General features: G+C 38.5%; 1 protein-coding gene across 1 annotated transcript in view; it reads right to left on the bottom strand.

Annotated features, from left to right (window-relative positions):
- Window positions 1–23,922, bottom strand: part of LOC128527431 (carbohydrate sulfotransferase 8-like) — an 89,834-nt gene that overhangs the window by 64,718 nt on the left and 1,194 nt on the right. The window lies entirely within an intron of this gene.

A 23,922-nucleotide genomic window follows, 5' to 3' on the forward strand; every position in this document is an offset into this window, starting at 1 on the left:
TATGATAAGGTCACCTGTTTACTGATAGATATTTAAAAATAACAGGGACTCCAAAGAATGGAGTACACCTTTGAACTCCGTGACAAGGACAGCCGCAAGCATACTGCCACTGTTTTTATGACTGTTTTGTTATATAAGACATACTGTATATATGGTTTCATATATTATAAAAAATAATGGACTCAATCCCAAAATCGATTCCAAATGCAACTTGATTAAGTCTCTTTTTAATAATCAACATTACATTGGGGGGAAGGTCACCAGTCACCTGTTTACTGATAGATATTTAAAAATAACAGGGACTCCAAAGAATGGAGTACACCTTTGAACTCCGTGACAAGGACAGCCGCGAGCTCACTGCCGAAGCTCACGTGGCTTTTCAGCTCTCACAATGGAGCCAGATTATGGTGACCCTGCCGCTGAAAAGGAAAAGGCCGCAAGGAGGTTCAGGGCACGGTCCCTGTTCCCAGTCGGAAAAAGCCGCCCAGCCACCGGACGTCAGAGAGGACTACCGTCTGAGGCCACGCCCACAAGGAGAGCTGGGATGGGCCGGTCCGGCCATCCACTGAGAGCAGAGTCAATGTGCGCGGATGGAGACAGGAGCTGCTGTCCACGCGGGCGCGTGCTGCCTGCTTTCCACCGCTTACCAGCCTGTGCCCGCATGTCAGCAGGGCACTGCCCACCAGATCTGCACGTGCACAACCTTCCTTCCCTATCTTACCATATTCCCTCTTTTAACCCTTTTTTTTACATAAAAAAAAGTTACCCTTTTTCCTGTAAGTCCTTGCCTCGTGTCTGTGCTTTATGGTGCCGCGCGTCCAAAAATGGTTGAACCTGTTACAGTGTTTATGTTATTGCTAATTAAGATTAAAATTCAATTAGTTGTCAATTATACCTTACAGCATAGGGAAAATATGTTTTGACATATCTCAGTTAGAAAGCTGAAGTCAAAGTAAAGGGTCAGCGAGGGATACAGGGCTCCTGGGGGAGACAGGGTTAAGGACTTTGCTTGAGGAGATCGCTTGTAAGACAGCATTTTCTTCAGACAGCAGCTTATTGGACATAGAGGAGGTCTTCCTGCTTCAACATGGTACATAACAAAAGCAGTAGTTCAGAATCACTCAGAGTAGGATTTATATGCAGATGATACTGATGAAAGAAATTAAATCAGATGAAATGTCCTTTGTTAAACCCTCAGGTACTGGTTCTGACACCGCATCTTCAATGTTGCTAGGTTCTCCACCACCACATGACTGTGTTCTCGCCTCAAGCAACGCTTGACTAAACCCAATATTTCTAAACTGCTGACTTATTTGTAACAAATGGAAATTACAGGTTTATACTGTACCACCTTAAATGTACAGCTAAAGCAAGCAAATACTAAAAATATTCCTGAAGGAACCTAGAGAGAACTCAACAAGCATCACGTCTCCTCTTCATCCACAAATCGAATTACACTTCTAATTAAAATAACAGGCTTGTTGCTGTAATCCTGTGGCGCTTAACTGCTCTCTTCACATGATAAACACTTGGCAAAACCATGCAAGCTCCTGTCTGCTTTACAAAACAGCAGGTGGCACATGGAGGGGTACCAGCACGAGCAAAAAGAGAGGTTTTAAATTACAGCTCACAGAACTGAAGCCAATCCCATCATGCACCAGCTCCACCAATACTGCGCTGTTGGCCAGGCTGCATCTGAATGGAATCAGTTAGCAAAGCGTTCGCTGTGATTGCTTTGGAAGAGAGAGATAGGGTGAGAAAGAGAGACCGATCATCTCGGAGCGGAAGAAAGAATGAGGCAGAAGGAGAGAGAGAGAGGAAGAGCAAGGGAATGAGAGATCACAGGAGACGCAGAGAGAAAAAGCAGAGGGATGCTTCTTCTTTTTAAGCAGTGACCTGAGTGCAGCCATGAACCCATTACAGGCTTATGAAATATTGATGTAAAAATCACACAGGAGAGTTCCTGTCCTTCACCCAGCCAGCAACCTCGATGGTGCTTTGAACTGTTTAAATAGAACACACACACAAACACATCAATAGTCTGGATTGTATATCCAGGATGGAAATGTATAATCAGTGATACAGCAAAGTTTTCTCTACAGTGATCATTTATGGAAGGAGTCTCCAGTGTCAGCACTTTGTTACAGGTACTGTACGTTAGCTCTACCAAGCAATTATTTACTTGCTCAGTTACAGTAGTATTAATACCCCTGGAGTCATATTCCCAGTGTTCCCTATGTCCATGTCACAACAAGAGCCGTACAAACACTTTCCTAATCTAGTCTCTTAAGACCATATGAAATATGACATATGGAACAACACGAGAGATTTTAAAACAAAGACTATGGGTTTATTAGATTGCATTTGATCCATGATCTATGTAGAACCCCTTTCTTTAGTTCGGCATGCATGTGAACCTTAGAATAAATCTAAGAACTGCATTGTTGCTCGTTTAAGCGCTTTCTCTTTCTGCTTGTTTTGTGCTCACCAGGGTTGCCAGATCACACTGAGAAAATCCTGCTATGCACTGCTGAAACACCCTCCCACTACAATAGCAATAATATCAGTACTACACTGCACACTGTAGCCCCGTATCTTATTTCTTTGAACAATGTGAATAGACAAAATTTTCACGTATTTTTTAAATTCTAGAATTAATAAATTGGAATCAAAATGATCTTTATCTCCTTTTTCTTTTCTTTTTGCTGATTCATCGACTGGTGTAAAAAAACATGAGCGGGGATTTTAGTGATCTGTTGCATCCCCAGTGAAGGCATGTTAGGCTTTATCTGTACTGTATAATCTGATATATACTGTAATCACATGGCGATCCAAGCTTGTTGTAAATTCCTGCCATGACCAATAAATCATGACTGTGTTAAAGGTTCAGGTTGTTTAGTCACATGCACGCTGTGTGTGATCAGGACAGGTGACAGGTGGCTTCGCTGATTAAACACGAGGCGTGTGTATGATGAAGAACAGCTGCCACGCATATTGTAGATTAATTACGAGTTTGCAAAGAGCAGGATGTAGAATTTCACTTAAATTTTCCCACATCACCATAGAGATCAGTCTGCTTACCCGGATACCACAACGTGACATTACTGCTTGTTCCATCGTTATCATCAGTGGGAGAGGAATATGGTTTCTAGTTTGCACAAGGTGTGCTGTCCCGGAGTGGGTAAAAGCTCTATAAAGCCTTGACACTGTATGTGTATTTTTCCAAAGCACACAATTTTAAAGCAGATGGAGAGACACATTATCAAGACATAGCGCTTTATAATATTATATTTTGACTCGAGTACGGCAAAATGAAGCTGGTGAGCCTTTTTTGTTGCTAATGCGGTAAAAATGACCATGAAACCATCTGCTTTTAGTTAAAAGGAAAAACCTGTTTAGACAAAAAAAAAAAAGCAAAAACTTATTATCTCTCTCTGTCTCTCATTTTTCATTTAAAATGAGCATACATCTAAAAATGCCATATTAAACAACTTTACTTAACTTAGCAATAATAAAGAAGGAGTAAACACTGTGTGGCGGCGCAGGGGCCTAGTTGTTACCACTGTCGTCTTGCACCTCGAGGGACTGGGTTCGATTCCTGCCTCGGGTTTGTGTTAGGTTAATTGTCGTTCCCAAATTGCCTGCAGTGTGTTCCACTGTGCCAGGGGTAGCTCAGTGGTCAAGGCATTGGACTATGGTTCGGAAGACCCCAGGTTCGAACCCCACAACCACCAAGTTGCCTTAACCCTCAACTGCTCAGATGTGTAATGAGATAAAAATGTAAGCTCTGGATAAGAGCATTTGCCAAATGCCTAAATGTAATGTAAATGTGTGAATGGGGTGTCAAGCTGGCAACCCGACCCCTTAAATAACAGAAACGACAGGTATATCCCCAGATGTGGAGTATTCATCACCTGAAAATGCACACAAAAACAGTGTGAGATCTGAGGGAAATAATCACCAACGTTTCCCTATAACAGCATGTCCCAAAGTGGTTTATTTATTCCTCTAAAATCACAGCAGTTAACAACATGCCATATCTATTTATATCTGCATTTAATGTTGGTGAAACGTCCACAAAACAAGTTCATCTCTTCTATCACTTGCATTATAGCAGCTATAAACAGTGGCTTCCTCTTTAACATTACAGTTGGTGCTGCATGGCATCTCGTCTTCAGCTGAAGGTTAAAAGTCCTGATATTGAGGAGAAACGGAGAAACCCAATCACTTTTCTTCTTGTTTTTCAGGCACAGCATTCAGTTAAAATCCCTCACAATGTCACATAGGGAATTTGTGCTGGAGAAACACCTGACCATGCAGAGTTTGGTTCCTGTTCAGAGCTCAGAATTATTACTTGTGAAAGAGAAAACTCTTCATTAATTAGTGCTGATCTTTTCTGCTCTATAATAGGGAAACTGTTTAGGGGTTTGACTCCATCCATTCTAGACTCTATTCAGGACTGGAGTCTAAAATCTCTCTAGATAAGCTCTAGTCAGAGTCAGCTTACACACACTTTAATTGATTTTCTAGACTTCAAGATGAAATTAGCTGCGTGAATAAATTATAAGGATTGGACGATATGTTTTTAGTTTCCACGATATGGTGCTCATCATTTAAAACAAACACTGATTAAAGCAAATTATGGAATATACACGGAACAACACTGTCTATGGATGAATATTCACTTCTGTTCTGTGTTCATAACAGTAAAAATAAAAAGTAACTAACAATCTAATGAAACCACAATACATATCGCGAGACCAAACTTTATATTGTGTGTTGTTTTTGCATTGCAATAAATTTTGCGATATACTATATAAATCTCAAGTAATTTACACTTTAAACAAAAGTGCCCCTTTTAAAATCTGGCAAAAAATTGGATAGAAGAACAGTATATCTAAACACAAGATGCAGTCTAACCAGTTCATACATACTGTCCATGCTTAAAATACATTTAACTAAAACTATTTGACAGAAATCATGGAAATAAACAGGATCTGTTTTGGTGCTGTAGCTCAGATATGTTATTTTATTAAACGTTTATATACGGCCTTAATATAGTGTGTGTGTGTATATATATATATATATGTCTTTTTTTCGTTAACATGATATATTTTAGGACTAAATGTATAGTTTTTGCCTCCTTACTTCCTTTGACCTTTTCAAAGTCACAAACAATCCTGTAAGTCTAAGAGATTTAAGATTTAATTTGCAAACCTTTTTTTCAGAAATATTTTATAAGCTTCTTACTTTTTTAAGTAAATTTGATTTACTTTACACAGAATCGAAATCATATATCATGCCCTGATAAGTAAAAAAAGAGAAGGTATAAAAGACTGAGTATGTATATAAATAATATATGCATGAAAAGGAATAAAAACTGAAAAATATAATTAATTCAATGAATTCTAGTTGACTTCCAATGGCTCATTATTAATCAGCTTATGTACAGTATAAGAGCAAATTAACACTTGGTCCTGTTTTTTGTATTATTTTAATTCTACCGTGCGTATTAAGCTAAATCGAGGTCATGAAATAATAATGTGAGATGTGGGCTATTTATCATGCCTGAATTACTCAAATAATAATGATGTTTTTGTTCGTTGATGCTATGTAATGGCAGAACAGAACGAGTGCTCGATTACAGACTGAGGGCTACACTAACAGCTCACTTTGAATGCATTTTTTTAAATTTAACCTGTAATCTTAAAAGAAGCAACATCTCAGGTTACAATCTGTTTTCTCCTCCTTCAGTATGTACTATACTTTACGCACATTTGAGGCCTCTGAGAAGTAACCAGATACCCTGAGGAAACCCACTAAGCATGAGGAGAACATGCCAACTCAGTACACACTGACCCAAGGCGGGATTCAAACCCGGAACCTGGAGGTGCAAGGCGACAGTGCTTACCACTAAGCCATCATGCTGCCCAAACAGACACAATTTTCTTTAATCGAAAAAAAAATTATGTTCTTAATAAGACATGGACTATTAAAAATGCTAATTTTATGCAAAATTTACTTTTTAGTCCTGTTTAAACGTTCAGAAGCGTCAAGCCTAGAGTCTAGATTTCCCCCCTATTGTGACATAATATAACAAGTGCTCCTCTCCATGTTAGTCGCTTATCTCTGTTGCTCTCTGAGTGGGCGTGGCTCATAAGTAGCTTATTTACGTACGTAGTCACTGAAACTGCACATTTGGAGAAGTTTGGGGTACAACATTCATACTCTGTGGGGTATTTCAGCTGAAGATTTAACACACATATACTTTGGAGACGCTCTGAGACCTGTATTAGGTTGATAGTAAGTTTTTGTTTAAAGCTGCAGAAGAATAAAGGATTTCTTCACATTCAAACCTGGTCACTAGACGTTTGTACAACATACAGGGGCATGAGGCAACAGCGATAGCAAATCACGTGCTCTCGTCAGTACACGTGATGCCAGCCAGGTATAACACACTCTGATAGCTCTATGGGCATGAGCGAGCAGGTTTGGCACGGCCAGTCCCAGCTTCCCAGACTCAGCCAGGAATTTCATTTGTTCAATTAATTTGCCCAGTGCAGGTTCGGATATATCTTGCATGAGCCAGTCAAACTGAAAACTGTCCGATTACCTTCACTGACAGATCAAGCAGTGCACCTTTTCAGTTGCACCAGGCAACCAAAGAAAGATTCTCTCTCCCTCTTTCTCACTCTTTCTCTTTCTCTCTTTCTGAAAGAGAAAACGGTGCAATTTTGTCACAACCCATGCTGGACTAAGTGACATTAAAGGTCTTCCGGTATGGTTGTGGGTCGGAAAACATTGTCCAGTAAAAAAAAAACAAAAAAAAAAACACAAGCAAACACGTTGAAAGTGACGAGCTCCCTCATGCATTATTCCTAACCTCTTACTCTCTTCACTCGCTGGGGAATTGTCTGACACTCCAGATGAATAATTAAAAACTGACATTTCATTCTCACTAAAGGTGACGTGTGTGTGTGTGTGTGTGTGTGTGTTGTTGGGGGTGTAGGGGTAGACTTCTGCCCTAAAATCGGCTGTCTTGTTGCCACACAGGCTTTTTGTTCCTAAAGGAAGGGCATTACAGCGAGCCACAACACCCCAGGGGCAGTAAGTAGTTCGATTTCTAATTGAAAACTGACGCAACACCTTGAAACAGAGGTTCAGGTACTGAGGTACTAACATACAGCTAAAATGTAAAATCCACACGCGATGTTCAAGTCAGTTTCAATTTAACTTGTAAAGCAGATTTATAAAAGTCACAGTATAAAATTAGGTTTATAAATATAATCCCTAATAAAGAAGTCAAGCCAGTATGTCACTGATTTTATTATTTTTTTTAGGTTGTACATATAATTCATGTTACTTGTGAGGTTTATGCAACATGAAAGTGACCAATCTTCCTCCCCTAAAAATTGCAAATTGCTTATTTCAGTCATTTTAGAGAGATGATTTTATATAAACATAAAAATATGTAGTGTCCGTAACCATCTCACATTCATGTTGCAACATATTGTAACAATTTTGCATTTTAGAACTGTAAAAAAGTTTACGGACACTAAAACATAAAAGGACATGATACTTTAATTTGCAAATTAGTTTTTTTTGTCTAATGAAAATATAAGTGTGTATCCATATTTCCAAAAAAAAAAAAAGTGCAGCATGGATCAGGAGATGAGAAGCATTAAGTATTATGAAAAATAGTGTTAGATAATCCTATCAGGAAATTCACTTTTTCACCTACAGTAGGTGAGACACTTTTTTGGCGGACAGTTTGTTTGCAGTAGAAAATTCCAAGCGAAGAGAAATGCATCAATACAAATCACCACATAACTGTCGTCATAACGCACCAGACTGTGCCAGGGGTAACTCAGTGGTTAAGGTATTAGACTACGGTTCGGAAGATCCCAGGTTTCATCCCCACAACCACCAAGTTGCCACTGTTGGGCCCTTGAGCAAGGCCATTAACCCTCAACTGCTCAGATGTGTAATGAGATAAAAAAAAATGTAAGTCGCTCTGGATAAGAGCGTCTGCCAAATGGCTTAATGTAAATGTAAATGTACATGTGCAGCCTACAGGCGAACATACAGAGCAGAACAAGATACAACATACCAACTTCAACCCAGTCAGCACCTTGTGGTCTCCCTGGACAACAATCAGATCCCTCCCTCATTCACTGCCCGTAATCTTGAGCTACTGTAATTCTGGACAATCATCTGTCAATTTCGCCACATACTGCTAACCTTCTTCGCTCCTGACCATTTCTTCTTTACAACATCAGAAGAATTCGGCCATTTCTTTGCTCACTCCTGGCAGGTCTACCTCTGTCCACCATTTGTCCTTTGCAGTTGATCCAGAATGCAGCCGCACATCTCGTTTTCAACCAGCCAAAGTTCTCCCACACCACCTTCTTCTCTGCTCCCTTCACTGGCTTCCTGTAGCTGCTGCATCAAATCCAAACCCTGATGCTAGCCTACAAAGACAAAAACAAGTTCCCTCTGATCCTCCAGAACTGTTGGGCCCACCATCTCTCAGGCATCTAGGAAGACATTCATCTAGACTCTGGCAAGTGGTGGAATGAACTTCCTCAAGATGTCCGTACAGATGAGTCCATGGAAATCTTTGAACAACATTTCTATGTTTCTTCAGTACTTGGGCTATTCTTTAAGAAACACTGATCTCCGGTGGTTTATAGTGATGAAGTCAGTTATGGAGCATCTAAAAAGTGCATTTCCTGGGAAACTGTGTAAGATTCTACCAGGATTAAAGTCATCTACTGTGCGGGATAACTAACATACCAACACATTGTTAGGATACAGTATGGATACAGAATGAATTTACTTTCTCTACTGTAAAGATTCATATAAATTATTATTCATGAGGCACATCAATAAACACATAAAATCTGGGAGTCGTCTGCTGTACAAAAGTTTTTTTTTTAGTATTATGGCTTTTCACATTTTGAACAAATCAAAATAAAACTTAACAAAATGGATTAGTTCCATCGTATTAGACCACTGTTTTATACCTAGAGCTGAGTGGTATATTTATGACGATTAATATTAATATTGTGATACTTCTCCCCGTGCTTGGTGGGTATCCTCCCACAGTCCAAAGACATGTAGATTAGGCTAATTGGCGTTCCCAAATTGCCCGTAGTGTGTGTGTGTGTGTGTGTGTGAGTGTATGTGTGTGTGCCCTGCCTCGTACCCTAAGCCTGCTGGTATAGGCTCCAGGTCCCTGTGACCATAAATACAGGATAAAGCAGTATAGAAGATGAGTGAGATGAGTGATATGTTCCATTACAGTACACTTTTCTGAAATATTGCACATAAATTGAAATTGCACAATACTGACAGTGAGATATTTTTCTAGAATAATAATTTAAAAAAAATATATAACTGATGCAATGTTAAAATCTATGTAAATGTAAATGTAAAGTTGTTTTTTTTTTAGGTTTATTATGTATTGTTTTAAGGAAAATGTCAATTATTATTATTATTATTATTATTATTATTAACAATATTTTATGCCGCAGTGCTGCTCTCTGTACAGCTTGTGAAAAAACCTTCAGAGCTTTAATAATTCCATACTCTTGCATACCTTTATCCATATTGAATCCCTCTCTTTTCTCATTACTCAGGACCACACTAGGGCTGTAGGAATTAATTTTCCCAGACAGCTCCTGGATAACCTTTAACTCAGGCTGTGTGTCCTCCATGTCCTACTCGCGCACTAAGACCAGACGCCAAAGAACAATTTGGAATCGCACCGCGCATCAGGATCTCACTGAAATGATCAGCGACGATGAGGCAGACAATCTACAGCTGCACTAAACATCAAACGGTCAGTTTTATTGAGGACTTTGTGGAGCATTAAAACAGGCATTTATTACCGCGAGCGTTGCCTTCGCTGTATGTCATGCGGCTTAATAAATGTCCCCTGTGTAACAAAGTCGACAGAAATGTCAGGACCTAGCGTAAAATCAACCGAATAAAAATCAGACATTAAAATAAGCCAGTGTGACAGCACGGTTCAGGTGGAGCCATGTTACTTGTCCGCAGTCACCTCACTCCTAAACATCGTTCCTTCTTCACCACAAAGCATAGGTCGCATTTCTGTTCCACTTTAGAAGCTTTTTAAATTGAATTAACTATTGTTCAACATTTATTCAATCCATGAGAGTAGTGAAGAGACTCAGAACAGTGGCATAGAAACGTCACCACCAACTAGTGGTTTGGAGGTGTAACTACAGAGCGATCCAGACACACCAGTGCACAAGTACAAGTACTGTAAATGCCATAGACTTGATGCAGACGCATAAATTAGGCTTTGATCTTACTTCAGCCATCTAAAAATCCCTTTTCTTACCTAGATTATAAACGTAATCGATGCCTTTTAAACCACGATATACAGACAATTGCTCTGAACAGCTTCGTACCCAGATCTCCATCAGTGTACGGCTGGTAACCTTTATTATGTTCATTCTATATTAACTAAAAAAATATCCCTGTTCTTTTGATCTTAGAGCACACAATTATAAAAGGGATTTAATTAAAATCATGCTGTTTGGTGTCACCCAAATGAGGAGTCTGGTTCATCTGAAAGTTTTCTCACTTATCAAAGATAAGCATTATTTTTGTTATCATTATTATTATATCTAGAATTTGTACTTCTGGAAATCTGCTATGTAATAATGTCCATTGTTGGAGGTTCTATGCAAATAAAATTGAATGGAATGTAATTGAATAGTGGTTGGCACTGTGGATGAAAAAAAACGCTCTTCAGAAAACCTACAGTATGGGTGACATCACGGAGGGTTTGTTCAGTCCATTATATACAGTCTATGATCACAAGACAGAGTAAATTTTATTAGCAAATAAGGCATACCTTAAAATGAGTCGAGTATACTAAACGAAGGCTATTTTGTGCTGCCCCAAAGACTCGGCATCTCTTCTTGCCCATGCAATATTAGTGAAAGTAAGGCAAGCAGTATCCGTGTGAGTGGATTGGTTAGTTTTGCTCGCTGCATGAGTGCGAGAGAGTGGGTGTGCCACCCTTGGTGCCTGAAAGCACAGCAAGTCTTCTTACTAAACTCCCGGATACAGAAAGCTGCAGCAGGATTCGAACCGCGAGCACGTTTACGTTGTGATACATATGAGTTAGTACTGATCAAGTAATATGGACCTGTGTGATCATTTAACTGGACGTAATTTATTACAAGTAATACAAACAGCCCCTTAACGGGATCATTTGTGCCAGTATTTGCTGTTAGACTAGATAAATATGTTTGAATACTAAATGGTACATTAAATAGTTACATATAGCAGTTCGAATCCAAGGTAATATGTGTTAAAATAATTGCAATGTTTTTTTTTTTTTTTTTTTATCAAATCGTGCGGCCCTAACTGTGTATAGTCAAAAGGTTGGACACGCCTTCTAATTCCATGGTCTTTCCAGATTTTTCTTTCTTTCTACACTGTACGGACTTGAAATACATTATTATCTCCTTTTAATGGTTGATATTGAGATGTATCTGTACTTATGCTCCGTAAATCCTTCAGTCTGAGGTGCTGTTTGTTAAATGGTGATTTCTGAGACTGGTAACTTCTCCTCTGCAGCAGAGGTAAAGTTTTGGTCTTGCTTTCCTGGGAAGGTCAGTTTCATCATGAAGGTTGATGGGTTTTACAAATACACTTGACAATACTTAAAACAAACCTTAAAAACATAAAAAAATTCTCAAAACTGTGTGTCCAACATTTTTTTCCCAATTTGCTCCGATGCTCCAAACCATTATCCTTAAAGCAATCATGTGTCAAGCTTTTACAAAAGGGCACTTAATGAGGGGTGAGAGTGAAGAATAATGACCCTTGCCCGAGAAGCATTTACTCACCAACGCTTTTGGGTTAATTAAAAAAATATATATACTTTTTTTTTAGTTGAAGCACTAATTTAGTTAAACTACAGATGTTAGCTTTCTTTCACTTTACAAAATCTAATGAATCGTTATCAGGTGAATGAGGGTCTGATTATGTAATTGTGGACTGATTATTTTAACAGCAGGCTTGTTCAGCACAATCAGAGAAGGTTAACGACTGATCTATAGATGTTTCCCCCTTTCCCTCACTCCCTGTCTCTCACTCTCTCTCTCTCTCTCTCTCTGTTCTCGCTCTCTCTGTTTCTGCCTCTTTCTCACTTCTCCGTCACATGCACCCTGTCGATTCTGTCCTGGGTTTGTGAGAGCGAGGCGTCCGGCACAGCCATCTGGAGAGCTGCAGCATGTTTCAGCCTGCTGGGAGTATGCCAGTACTGAAAGTCTCAGCACACACACATACTTACACACACACACACACACACACACACACACAAGATCACGTGCACAAATAGCAAATACACATTTCTTTTTCAAAACACACGCAGACAAATACACATTTCTCACACAAACAAATCAAAACAATCACACTCAAACACTGAATACACAAACACACACACACACACACACACACACACACACACACACAGATTTGATGAGAGTACAAAACAAGCTTGCATGCTCTCTCAGGAGTCATGCGTCAGAGGCTGGTGGAGTATCAGGCACCATGCTAACAAGAACTAACACATTTATTGGTGCTGAGCAGCAGCGATCATGCCAAAGAGGATGAACACATGCTAATGCTGTCCCCTGTGCTAATGCTGTCCCCATACAAATAATGTCCCCTGTGCTAATGCTTTCCTCTGTGATAATAATGTCCCTTGTGCTAATGCTGTCTTCTGTGCTAATGCTGTCCCCATACAAATAATGTACCTTGTGCTAATGCTGTCTTCTGTGCTAATGCTGTCCCCATGCAAATAATGTCCCCTGTGCTAATGATGTCCCCATGCAAATAATGTCCCCTGTGCTAATGATGTCCCCATGCAAATAATGTCCCCTGTGCTAATGATGTCCCCATGCAAATAATGTCCCCTGTGCTAATGATGTCCCCATGCAAATAATGTCCCCTGTGCTAATGATGTCCCCATGCAAATAATGTCCCTTGTGTTAATGCTGTCTTCTGTGCTAATGCTGTCCCCATACAAATAATGTCCCTTGTGCTAATGCTGTCTTCTGTGCTAATGCTGTCCCCATACAAATAATGTCCCTTGTGCTAATGATGTTCCCATGCAAATAATGCCCCCTGTGCTAATGATGTCCCCATGCAAAAAAATGTCCCCTGTGATAATAATGCCCCCTGTGCTAATACTGGCTCAGACTAATGCTGTCCTTTGTGCTGATGCTGTTCCCATGCTAATGCTGTCCCTGGGGATAATACTGTTCCCTGTGATAATGCTGTCCCCTGTGCTATTACTGTCTCAGGTTAATGCTCTCCTCTGTGGTAATGCTGTTTTCATGCAAATAATGTCCCCTTTGCTAATGTTTTCCACTGTGATAATACTGTCCCCTGTGTTAATGCTGTCCCCTTTGTTAAAACTGTCCCAGGCTAATACTGTCCCCTAATGCTGTCCCTGTACAAATAATGCCACCTGTGATAATAATCCCCCCTGTGCTAATACTGGCCCAGGCTAATACTGTCCCCTGTGGATAATGCTGTTCCCTGTGCGGAGTTTCAATAGAAGTATCTCTAACATTGTTAACATGTTTAAATAAACACACTGGCGTGTCCTGGAAGGGGACATTAGTCTAGACGTCTGCAGATTGATTTGGCCACTTTTATTAAACAACTTTTAACTATTTAGTTTTTTTTCAGGTTTTTGATACATTTTCAGGATGTTTAAGGCACTGATACAAATTATTAGCAATCATACAGTACATACAGTCAGTGGTTCCTTTATAAAGAGCTTTCCAGACACGGGATACATCACATTACTGGCTGCATCAGTCTGGTAAAGTGACGCCTTTATGCAGTTCGGTTATGAATGGTCATTGGTTACAGGGATTGGTCAGATCACACCTGTAGGGTCTCATAGCAGTTTCTCACAGTTTACATAATATTCAATATTTCTTATTAAATAAACATTTAATTCGATTTAAAATCTCAGTGTCAGTAAAACACTTTAACGCAATATTTAATTTTTTTTTTTCAAAAAGATTATATTTATGTTTTACTGACCAGAAGGTTGAAAGTTCAAATCCCAGCACTGCCCTGCCCAGAAGCCGCTGTTGGTGCTTAAAAAGCCTGTCGTCATGTCCCTGTGTGATTTTACGGCCTGGTACTTTTAAATAAACTCCGTCCCATGATGTCTAATGTCACAGCGCACTACTAACCCAATTCATTTATAGTTTCAAACAACAAATGTATGCCGTGTCTGCTTCTGACCTTGGCGTCTGTATTCTTCACTTAGATGTGTGTGATCTCTGATACGCATGACACCGAGTGGAAACCATCAGCAGGGAGTTACGTACAGCGTTATTGAGAAAGAGGAGGTCAGACAGTAACCTGACTGGACATTGATGGAGTGCAGCCGCCTCATCTGTCATATTGTGCACACACGCACACACTCAGCTTAAATTCTGTGCCATTAATAATCCTTAAGGCTTACAGGAGTGAGACAGGAATATCACTTATGTTTAGCTGAGATCACATTCACCGACCGCCACGCTTCCCTGTATACGTCCCCGTGTAGACTGTTAGTATGGGAAAGATCAGAACAAGCTCATTAATTTCCACATGCGCGACTGTCAGGGCCGCTCTTATAGGAAATTAATCAATTTAAGCAAATTTCGCTTCATCATCTTTTTTTTCCATGTCCATACACGACTACCTCTTCCTTTACTTGCGGCTTGGCGTGAGCGTAAGCATTGCACGCAAGATCCACAGCACATGTGATGAATTTGCTATGAGGTCAATCTGGTTCTTTTAAGGTTATATCATTATAATATGAATCTGAGAGATGCTTAAAACATACATACAGTATATTGAGCTAGAATTGAGATTTTTGGATTTTTTTTTACAATTATTTCCAAGATATATAATTTAGAGTGATGAGTCCATACCTCCTCAAAATCTAAATAAAAACTTATTAATTTGAGTGCATTGTTTAGCAATAAATGTGTGTGTGTGTGCGCGTGTGTGTGCAGAATGACCACATATAGCCCACATGTATACCTTTTAGCTCCACGCTGCCCTCTGGTGGTGATGTGGTGTTTAAAGGGGTGTGTAAAGTTTGTGTGTGTTTGTGTGTGTGCATGTGTGTGTGTTTGCGAAATAAAGCTACACCATAAAACAGCTCATATTGATCATAAAGTTGTGCCTGGAGAGATTTTACACTAAGAAACACTCTCTGCCCGGCTAAACTGAATCCCTAGCTCTGGAAAATAAAAGATGATGAAATTTCGTCTTGCCGTTTTGAAATTCAGCGCACATGTAATTGCAGAGGTGGGCAAATCATAAACGTATTAGCGCTCCCACTGGGAAAATGAACACTTCGGGGCATGTCCAGTCCTGTGTTTTGGTTGCCTGGAAACCTAACTGACCAGGCTGAATTGTAGCGCACTAACGCCCGGCGAGCTTGTTAAGCGCTGGGAGACAGACTGAAGGGAAATGAAGGAGCGGATGAATTGGCGGGGTGGGAGACCTGTCCTCGCATCACATCAAAAGTCAAAAGAAATTGTCTATTTCCTTCTTGATAGGTTCAGCGGCAGGTGATTTTTCGTGCTACCTACAGCACGCTCTGTTATCTCTGGTAATGAGGAAAGTGTGTGTAGTGCAGCAGGTGGGCAGGTTGTGATGGAGTAGCGTGACATACAGTAGCTACACTGTCAAGATCTGTCACACTGCCATGAAGCGTTTAGTGTAGACTCCTTTGGTGCTTGGAAACAAAAACTGATTTTTATGTAAAAGACACACTCATCCAAGTGACCTGATCTTTCCTGGGTCACTGTTAGAGACGTTAGGTATTGAGATTCTTTTGTATTGGATCACCACACACACATATATATATAATAAATTTAGATTTCACAAAAAAAAAAAACATGAACCTGAAAAAGTGTATAATGCTAAAATGCAAAATTGTTACAGGTTGGTTACGGACACTACAGATTTTTTTTTTTTTTTTTTTTTTTGCTTTTACCAAAAACCATCTCTAATATGGCCTATATGCTCAGCCATCATCACTGCGACCACAGCATATATTACACTATATTAAAATAAGGTGGTATCATAGTATTTCTGGTGCTGTGGCAACAGAAATACTAAAAAAAGACAAGATATGGTTTGCTAAAAAATTTAATTGAGCAATTTAAACAAATAAAGTTTTTTCACTAGTTTGTGACTTACATTTTAGTCCCTGACACATGCCCAGAACTTCGTATGCAAAAATGGATGACGAGCTCAAACCCGAGCCAATCATCTGCGAGTATGCGCCTAGGTTATGGTTTAGCATATCAATATGGCACAGTCGACAGTTTGCAAGTGTACTTTCTTCAGAAAACATGGAAAAATGCCCTCGTCTGCAGATTCTGCTGAGGTTGCACCACCTGATAAACAGAACAAAAAATAAAAACATCTGAGCAGCATATAAATGCAATAAATCAGTCAAGAGGAGCGAATACTAATGCATAAAAGAGATACAAGGACACTGCCGGCAATAATGAGTAGTAGAGAGCTGCGGCATTAGGAAGCGGTGCGGGGAAACTGTCACTTTAGAAGTTCGGCAAAATAAAAGTATGTTGTCAACATTAAAAAAATCACTAGGTTTTTCCATTCTAAGGAAAATTGATGTGTTTAAAACAGCTTGTTCTTGACCTGAAAAAAAAAAGAATTACATGCCTTGCAAAAACCTTGCGAATGCTTTTTTTTTTTTAAGCTTCCAAATGGCTTAAGTGGCGGGTGAGAGGCTTCAGTGACCAAATGCTTATCTTATACTCCATCCATCCCACATGATTAATTAATACATATTGTGTTTCAAATAAAATTTGATATTTTCTCATCCCTAATCAGGATGTTAATAAAAAAATTTTTTAAGATGTTTCCAATTCTGACTGACTGTTTTAGTCAGTCACGTGTACAACTAAAATAAAAAAAAAAAACAGGCCTTAAGTTTAAAATGATATGCGCCACATTTTTTCAGGTTTTGGAGAAGAGAAGAAAAAATGCAACCACTATTCACTGACCACGCCATCACCAATAGCCAATAGTACAATATAAATTATAAATCCAGAGATAAATCCTATATATATCCTTATGTATAAGGACCAATGTTTGCACTATTTACTACTGACAGAGCTGTTACTGTTCTTAAACAACTTTATATGCTTAGATACCTAGATGCAGCTTTTTGTTTTACTTTTTAAGAAAGTAATGTGTGATGGCTTTATGTGCATTGCTTATTGCACTTATCTGTTTTGAAAAAATACCAAAACTGAGGCATGTACTGAGCAGTGACTTTTGTGTCTGAACTTTTGTAAAAAGTTTAATTAGAGTGTAATTGGGGTATAACTGTGATGTAACTGCGGTGTAATTTGCCTGTAATTTGGATGCAGTTGGGATGTAGTTGTGGGTCTAATTGGCATGTTATGTAAATGTTGTTGGGGTGTAATTGGGATGTAACTGGGGTGTAGTTTGGTTGTAGTTGGGGTGTACATGGGGTGTAATTTGGATGTAACTGGGATGTAACCTGGGATGTACGTGGGGTTTAATTAGGATGAAACTGGAATGTAATTTGGGTGTAATTGGAGTCCAACTCTAATTGGAGGTGTAATTGAGATGTAGCTAGGATTTACCTGGGGTGTAATTTGTATGTAACTTGAGAGGTAATTGCAGTGTAATTGGGATGTAATTAGGGGGTAGTTGGGATGTAGTTTGTGGGTATAATTGGGATACAATTGGAATGTTGTTGGGGTGTAATAGGGATCTAATTTGGGGTAAGCAGGATTTAATTGAGATGCAATTAGGGTGTAATTGGTATCTAATTGGTATGTAATTTGGGTGTAATCAAAGTGTAATTGGGATGTAACTGGGGGGTAGTTGGGATGTAGTTTGTGGGTATAATTGGGATGTTATTGGAATGTTATTGGAATGTTGTTGGGGTGTAATTGGGATGTACCTGGGGTGTAATTTGGATGTAACTGGGATGTAACTTGGCATGTTAGTGGGGTTTAATTAGGATGAAACTGGAATGTAACTTGGGTGTAGTTGGAATCCAACTCTAATTGGAGGTGTAATTGAGATGTAGCTGAGATTTACCTGGGGTGTAATTTGTAAATAACTGGGATGTAACTTGAGAGGTAATTGCAGTGTAATTGGGATGTAACTGGGGGGTAGTTGGGATGAACTGTAGTTTGTGGGTATAATTGGGATGTAATTGGAATGTTGTTGAGGTGTAATAGGGATGTAATTTTGGGTAAGCAGGATTTAATTGAGATGCAATTAGGGTGTAATTGGTATGTAATTGGAGTGTAATCAAGGTGTAATTGGGATGTAACTGGGGTGTAATTGCCATGTAGCTAGGATGTAGTTGAGGTTTACCCGGGGTGTAATTGGGATATAACTGGGATGTAACTTGGGTTTTAATTGGGATGTAACTGGGGTGGGGTGTAATTAGTGCAAAGTCTTCTTTTAGCCTTCTGTGTATTGAAACATATTAAGACTCTTAACTCAGTGACAGACTATTTGTAGCTTTTACTTTATTCTGTCAAGATAAGGCTAAAGCACTTTAAACTATCTTCAACGCATATTTAAAAGATAATTAATCCCAACTGGGTCATCATGACCCAAAAGTGAAGTGGAGGAATCTTATTACACTTCTTATTATACAGTTACTTATCAAAGAAAACGTTTCCAGCTTATTATTCAATAATTCATCTTAAGATATATTATACAGAAACTAATATAAATTATTCAGTAACTGCGGTGGAACTGTAGACATGAGAGTGATGGAAATGAGGTCCTTCAGATGTAGTTTGGGGGTTTAAGAGGTTAATGTGCTAAAGAATACCATTTTGAAAGGATTTAATTAGTAGTCTTAAGTTTTTGGTCAGAACAAAGCAGATGATCAGAGATCTAGAGAGTTGTGGAGCAACAGAATTTCAGCATTTTTAGTGAACACAACTAGTGCACAAAACTGTAGCTACATGTTCGATGCAGGCTTGCGGTAGGAGCAACTTTATGGCTTTAGCATTAAATACTTGACAGTTGTTGTGTTGGTGTTGTACACTATAGAACTGAAGGTATGTGGAAATCCGGCCATTACACTTGAATGTTTATTTAGCTTTAGTGAGGTCAGGGACTGAGGTTGGGATGTCTCCAACTGGCTCCAGTTCCAGTTTATCCAGTTTAAAGTGTTAAGTGGGGATGAGATCAGTTCAGTTAGTTCTTCCACTCCAACCTTCTATCTTTAAAGACATGGCTTCTTTTTATGTAAGGTGTCTAAAACAGGTTTGTTGCATTTTAATTTCAGTTTGTGCCAGTTTGAAGATGTAGATACAAAAAGATTTCCTTTTCTGCTTTCCACAAGGATGAAATGTACATCCATTAAAGACACATATTCCTAGTAAACCTTGCTGAACTTAAACCTGCATTAATTTATGTTGATTCACGTTTAGTTCCAGTTAAATCATGGCACAAGCTCAGGAAAGATTTACAGACGTGAAACACTTGTCTGATACTCACAAACGCAGCTGCCTACCTCTTTAAGTGTGTGTGTGTGTGTGCGTAATATTTCCCCCACACACATCATTCCGCATCATCACACCATCGACGAGACCTCGTGATATAATGCTCAGCGCTGATGGTTGTTCGAGCTGTTGACAGATATTAGATTTTCGCCTCCCTTCTAATATCACCGCCAGCCATCACTGGAGTTAATTGAAGTGAATTAAAATGAAATAAAGACTTAATTCAGCACCGGGGCTGTGGCTGTGGACTACTGAGTCAGCCTGAGGCAAGATGCGCTACAAAAAGTTGATTCATGTGCATTCAAGAGTGGAAGGTTTCTAATGAGCTCTCATCTGAAGCCGGGAGCAGTCATAATAAACGCGCATGGCGTGTATGGGCTCGGATCAGTCAGGGTCATATCGCTGAAACATCAGCTACACAACAGCATCAAAAAATACATAGAACGAGGAAATTCTCCTTCAGGTTTCATGCATTGAAGTGCATTAGTCACAAATTAGCCTGCTGTTTATGAATAAGGTTGTCATGGCAGGGCAGACAGTAATGACATCATAGATGAGCTTTAAAACACAAGTCTTTTTCTACAGCGGTTATCTCATTTCTTCAAATCTTCACAACCCCCTTACTTTTAATGTGTCCTTAATCACACTACAGCAACCTCTGTTTCTCTGCCCAAGAGATCTGCCTTTGCCATCAAAGCGTCTTACTCTTTCAGCTTCTCACAACAAAGTGATAAGCACTGATAGTCTGGAAGGTTTTATACCAAAAAAAAAAAAAAAGGAAAAATCAATCTGGTAATTAATTGTTTTGTATTTTATTTGTATATTTGCAAAAAAAAAAAAAAAAAACATTTGTTTATTACTCAGATTGTACACAGATTAATGCCAATGGCTAATACCATGGCATTCCCCAGCTTACGATGATTTGACTGTATGATGGTGTGAAAGTGAATTGGCAGACACTGTACTACAAATTTATAAGGGCAGGGGTAGCTCAGTGGTTCAGACATTAAAATACTGCTTAAAAAGTCCCAGGTTCAAACCCCAGCATATTTAATAGATTGATCAATCGATACATACACTGTAAAAATGTTGAATGAATTAATATTGTATTGCTGGTTAAGAAGTAGCAGCGACACCAGTGCTGGTTGTTTAGGGGTACTGTATGTCTGTGTTAGTTTGACTTCAGAGCTGCTGATGCTCATCTTCGAGTGTTATATAGTTTAACTTATCTGTACAAAAAGTTATTATTATACTTATTGGATACCCGGTTATTTTAAAACATCACTCCTCACAGTTACTCCTGAGTATGACAAAGTAAAACCTTGAAAATATCAAAAACTCGTTTAAATATGTAGCTTTAACCCATCATTAGAATTCCAGAAATGGTGTTTTACACTCTTTGGTGGCATATAGCCTTATTAATATCTTTTATTTTTTATCATAACCAGATATGGAGTGATGGCTGGCCTTCTGAGCTACTGCAGGAGCGTGAACAAGCTGATGAAGGTGCTGTGGTGCGACTGATGTCCTTGATGTCTGGGTGACTATAAAACAGCTTTAGGAGTGATGTTAGGTCAGGACATTGAACTCCAAAAAGACTGGACGTACACCTACAGTATGAAGCCATCCGAACGATTATTATTGGACTTGGAGAGACTTGGAGAGAAAGAAACTCTTTTTGCCATAGACAATCAATCACTTGAGCAAACTACATCTTTGACAACTTACCTTCTGAGTAGATGAAAAGTAGGGCTTACTCAATCCTAGATAAATATAATTAATTGAGCCTACAACCTACAACAATTCTACTAGAGCTAACTTAAATATTTGCAAGTTGTTGCACTTGTGATTACAAGTTGAGTCAACTTAAGATTTGGGTACTGGGTACAATGAACTGGGTACACAATGTGTCAACTAAACAGTAATGTGTAATATTTAGTTTGGCCAGAAAAAGTTGAGCAAACCTAAAAAAGCTGTACGACATGTTACTAAACTTTTTTACAGTATAGATAGATAGATAGATAGATAGATAGATAGATAGATAGATAGATACTTAATCAAAAAGGAAATTCTAAATACATTAATAATACAGTATTACTGTAAATGAGTATCTGATTTTACGATTAAACCATCATAAGTTGACAACAAATAATAATGCCCCAGGATATATAGCAAATGCCTCAAAGACTGTTTACTAAAAACGTAAAATAAAATAATAATAATAATAATAATAATAATAATAATAATAATAATAATTAAGTTACAACCGACCTCATATGAGTAACATGGCTGAAGCTCTGTGTTTTAATTAGGAGTTTTAACGCTTACTACAGTAATCATAGCACCTCATGCACTTCTGCATTTTTTATAAATCTGACTGGACACAAATGAACATCAGGTTAATTAAACGCTGTTAAAGGAGTTCTACACTGTAAAACTTAATATTCCACAGGAGTTCTTGCAACAAATTCCCACGTGTGCTAGAGAGCCTTGAAGAAGTTTCTGCTTGTTGGTGTGTTGTTTTTAATTACAGACTTCCTCCCCTTGTGTATAAAGCTATAAATGACCAGAATTAATTACAGCTAAATTTTCGTTACACACCACACGGTGATACTAACAATCATAGAAATAATTCCCAAAGGATTTTGCATAGCTAGTTTCTAAATTTGTTACTTACAGTATAGTATGATTTTCTTTCATTAGATTCTACTTGATGTTTGTCCTAATTGTGGTGAGCTTTTTACACTTTCAACCAACATCATACAACATACAGTAACATAACATCATATTAATGAGAAATTCAGGGTAGAGGAGATGTTGAAGAAAATGCTGAAATCAGATTCCCATAATGCAATGCAGCTACAGGATAAGATTTGGCTGGTTAATGTACAGGGTGAGGAAGTTGCATCAGTCTCAATACTAGCCAGGAGTCTTGTAGTTGAATGGCGTTGTTGGTAAAGTTAGGCGTTATTTGTTAAGTTCAGGAGTTTAAAAGTTTTAACTAAAAGTCCACTAAAAAGTTTGTTATTAAATAAATTTCAGGTGTCATCGAAGATCACATATGCATGTAAAACAAAGATAATATGCATGTAATTCAGGGTGGAAGTTTCCTTTAAACTATGTTTCATAGTTAGCCAGGTATGGTTATTCTAGTTAATGATAAGGGCACATCAATTATGGTTTAATTAAGCAAAAAAAATAATAAAAAAAAATACAGATCAAATTCCTTAACTTGATTTAGTTAACTTGAAATGTACTAAAAATATTAGGACAACAATAATGTTCTTTATTGCCAGGGCAACAATCCAGCAATTATATTGCATGTATACATTATCTACTAGCTTTACACACAACATTCGATTATTAATTGTACAACCGTGTTGTACAGTGGTTAGTTACACTAACTGCGTGGGTGAGAGTGGGTCTGTACGGCCCGCAGTACTGAGGAGAGAGCAGCTGCCTGACAAAACCCACATTCACAACCAGTCACAAAAGCACTATTAGTAAGAACACACATCTGATAACGTAATATCATCCTAAACTACACGCCGTCTCTGCAGTAATCGCTTCTAAGTCCTTCTGAATCGTCTTTGAACTGTCTGTGTTGCTTAATTTATAACTACGTAGCTAACAAGGATGAATTCCCAACCCTTTTCTAACCCCTGATCAAGGGCACTACTTGGTGTGTGGAACAGGGGATTGTACACCCTACATAGCGCACTAGCTTTCAATTTAACACTATTTGGAATCAACCCCAAAGCCAGGAAGTTAACGAAGCTGATATTCTAAAGCGAAATAAGTGGAAATATAGAGTAAATCTTGTAAATTTGTCAGGACTGTTCACCACCTCCATGGTTTATTCTCCTCACCTCTTGCCTCTAATTGTCGGTGGCCAGCTCTGCCAGTCATGGTTAGTTAGTTACAGTAGATGCAAAAGTATATGTGTTGGCGAAGAAAAATGTGAAACGGTTGTATAAAAGTTTAATATCACACTCAAGGTTTTGATGTGGTTATGTTAATGAAACAATTGGATGTTTTAAATAAGATTACTTTAAACAAAATACCCTTTCACTAAAGATAGGCTAATTTGAACACAAAAAATGGCAAACCTTCAATGGGTCAAATACTGTAATACCTAAATAAAATAAAAATATATATAAAACTGGAATTATTAAAACATCATTTTTTATTTTTATGCGGCAAATAATTGTAATGATATTAAATAGAAAAGAGTGCAAACATTATATTTAACTTAACGTAAACTAGCTGAACACTTATTTGCTTAAAAAAATAAGGGGATTAAATAAAATAA

This window comes from Clarias gariepinus, chromosome 7 (genome assembly GCF_024256425.1).
Source record: "Clarias gariepinus isolate MV-2021 ecotype Netherlands chromosome 7, CGAR_prim_01v2, whole genome shotgun sequence".
Lineage (NCBI taxonomy): Eukaryota > Metazoa > Chordata > Actinopteri > Siluriformes > Clariidae > Clarias > Clarias gariepinus.